The sequence below is a fragment of the Manacus candei genome, unplaced genomic scaffold (assembly GCF_025592945.1).
Source record: "Manacus candei isolate 608988 ecotype Guabito, Panama unplaced genomic scaffold, ASM2559294v1 h1tg000014l, whole genome shotgun sequence".
Lineage (NCBI taxonomy): Eukaryota > Metazoa > Chordata > Aves > Passeriformes > Pipridae > Manacus > Manacus candei.
The window spans coordinates 53203868-53206728 of record NW_026138062.1 but is presented as its reverse complement, the minus strand read 5'-3'; positions in this window follow the sequence as shown (position 1 = coordinate 53206728).

The window sequence follows — 2861 nt, the reverse complement described above, 5'->3', positions numbered from 1 at the left end:
CTGCTTCTTTGTGTCTAAAATAAATATCATGAGTCAGTTTTTGTGTTTGCTTCTCTAGTAGCAATTACAGACATTAGCTAACAAATTGTTAGGATTGTCACATATGGGTCCATGTTAAATTTTTTTAATGAAAGTTTTTGTTCCACAGCAATCCACTTCAGATATCTCTTTATACAAAATTTGCAAAGAGTTTCAAATACCGATTTTCAGTTCAAACTATGAACTATCAAGGCCCTGTTCTTAAAAGTCATTGAGTGTTTAGTGAAAACTGCAATACAAGCTCTTTGGAGAAGAAACTGTATTTTCATGTTTTTGAAAATGTGTTGGACAGTGAGGCAACTGTCCTTGCTATGGCTGCTTGCAGTAAAATGCTCATATGTACAGAGTTTTCTTAGTAATACACATGTAAAACAGATGCCCAAGCTTTATAATGGACCAGTGTATAATCATGGCTCACTGAATTTGATGTTTACACAATTTCTTTAAATTATTACTACGATTTAAGTTGATTTTTGAAAGCTTCCTAAATGGGAATAAACCAATTCAACAAATACTTGGTTCATAGAAGATTAGGGTAATACTTACAACCTATAACTATTGATTTTAAGAAGAAGGTTATTTTTATTTCTGAAATCATAACATTTTAATCAAGCTCTCTCAACTGTGCACAGAGAACTCTTTGGCAAGAGTTCTGTCCTGCCTTAGCCTACAATCTAAGACAAGAAACTAGTGAAAGTGCAAGCAAGCATCTGTGAGATGGGCCATATGATAACCCTCTAGTCTTGGTACTGTTTTATGCTTGGTCGATAATTGCAATGTAAGATCTGCTGCTATTTTTTCCTCTCTGCTGCTCCAACAGAAGCATGCTTTACAATCATCCCTCTGCAAACATGAAAACCCTGTCCTTAGAACACCTTCCTACTCATGAATCAAATACATTTGTTGACTAAAGTTCTCTTTTTGTTGCTATTAATTAACTGAGACTGTATGTCGGAAAGAAGCAGGACTGGGAAAGAAAATACTACAGTGTTCCATAAACTCAACCAGCCTATAGTATCAGAATGAATGATTTTTTTAAGAACTCTGAGAAGTTCTAAATTAATCTAGGAATTTTAATGCAAAATATAAATACATTAAAGCTTTTAGGGGAGCAATATATGCAACATATTCTAATAGACTATATTATTGGTATAGTCAAGCTGGAGTGACAGCCACTTGGCAAAACCATGCTGTACATTGATGACCTGCTTCTGTCTGGGACATGGAGGGAAAGCTGAAAAGAATGTGGTCACATCCTAGAATTTCTAGGGACATAGCTGGGCAAACAATTAGTTTTCTTACACTTGAATTGAAAGATAACAAAGTGACAAGAATAGGTTTTAAGGAGGTACAAGGCAGATGCAACTCCACCTATGCTCCTTCTGCACACAGATGTACTGCTTCCACATATTATCTTTTATGACAGACACGAAACAGAATCTAATGGATTCAGATAAGAGTTAGTTCTTTTATTAAGGTCATGGTACTGTTAGTTTACTTCGTCTCTTGGGGAAAGTGCCCTGGACTGTTGAAGGAATAGAGACTGGCTCCCTCTAATTTGATACTCTGGGGATACAGCTGAGATGCTCGAGAACAACCGCATGCTTTTTCCTCCTATGTCTCAATGTTTGGGATGGGCCTCCCACTGGTAAGACTATATGATATTCCACATATGAAATAATCAGGAATGGATCATAAATGTCAATGTGCAAAAGGTCACCTTCATGGCATTGGGTCAACAGCTGGCACTGGCTTTGGACAGCCTGCACACACATATCTGGGTTTCCATCTTAATTCTAGAGCAACTGACCTTTAACAAATATTAATCTCACCAGGGAGTGGCTGATGGAAGGAGTGGCTGTCTTCTGGTCTTAAAGCATATTAGTTTCAACAGACTCATGGTCTGGTGGAACCCATGCTGAAAGAAGACATGTAGTCAGTCCAGGTTTTTTTGGCTGTGCTAAGATTGCTAGCCACTACCTTTTCACAACAAACCTGGATGCTTTCATTCTATTCTCTGTGAAGGGCAAAGATAAAATATTTTGAAATACTTTTTGCATACTGTAACAATGTATTTCCACCTCTTCATCACTGCAAAGAGGACTTGCCATTTAAGGCTTTGTTCAACATTCTTCCTTCAAGTTTATTTGATCTATAGCCTTGAACGCTGCTCAGGTAAAGCAAGAATCAGTGCAAGTGATTTTTGAGTTGTTTGTAAGAGGACTTTCTGATATCCAATAGCTGGTGAGCTGGGTGCTAGGAGAGTCTGAGGGAGCATTCCCTTGGATAACTACAAATGCAGCTGCCATGGTGTTTCTCTTTTTGATGGAACAATCAGTACAGACTAAATGACCTAGTGTCAGAACTACCACCTCATAATACAAAATAGATGACCTATTTAAACTCAAATATATGCTAAAAAGTGAAGGCATTTTCGAACTATAGCACAATTCTTCACTATTAAAAGAAAAAGGGTTAAGTGTTAGGAACTCTGTAATTTCTTAGGAAGATCTATTCTAAAAGTTACCTCACCAATGTTTTCCAAAGATTAAGTCCAAAGACTCAGGCATACAATTGAATGCTAAAGTAATAAAATCTCTATATTTAATTATATCTGCTTATGAGCCACTAGCTTTCCTATTGACTGGACAGAGGATTTTGCTAATACCTAATTAAATAGATTCTTTAATTTACAACAGTTATCTCTGTGTTGTTGGTCATAAATGTTCTGACACCCCTTCTATGCTAAGAAATGCTTCCTCTAGATATATATGTATCTTTACATTTAAAACTTCTGTGTGTCTGGATTTTCTCTAGAAGGA